A 280-nucleotide genomic window follows, 5' to 3' on the forward strand; every position below is an offset into this window, starting at 1 on the left:
AGGGAGGGAGGGACTTTCTTGCTGGAAGGAGAGAGTGAGTGGAGGTTCAGACTAGGCTGGAAACAGACTTCCCCTCTATCACCCTACCCAGGGCCTCGCTCCCTCTGGTCCTTGTCCTTCCCTGCCGGGTGTGGGGGCGCTCCGGACAGTGACAGCAGACCCCGGCCCTCGAGGCCAAGGATGGTGGGGTGCACCGGCGCTTTGCGAGCCCTCCCCCGCGTCGTCTGCGGGGTGAGTGCGCCCCGCGGGGTGCTCCCGCAGCCTTACAAGGAGTTTGGCG

This window comes from Myotis brandtii, unplaced genomic scaffold, assembly GCF_000412655.1.
Source record: "Myotis brandtii unplaced genomic scaffold, ASM41265v1 scaffold144, whole genome shotgun sequence".
Taxonomy (NCBI): Eukaryota; Metazoa; Chordata; class Mammalia; order Chiroptera; family Vespertilionidae; genus Myotis; species Myotis brandtii.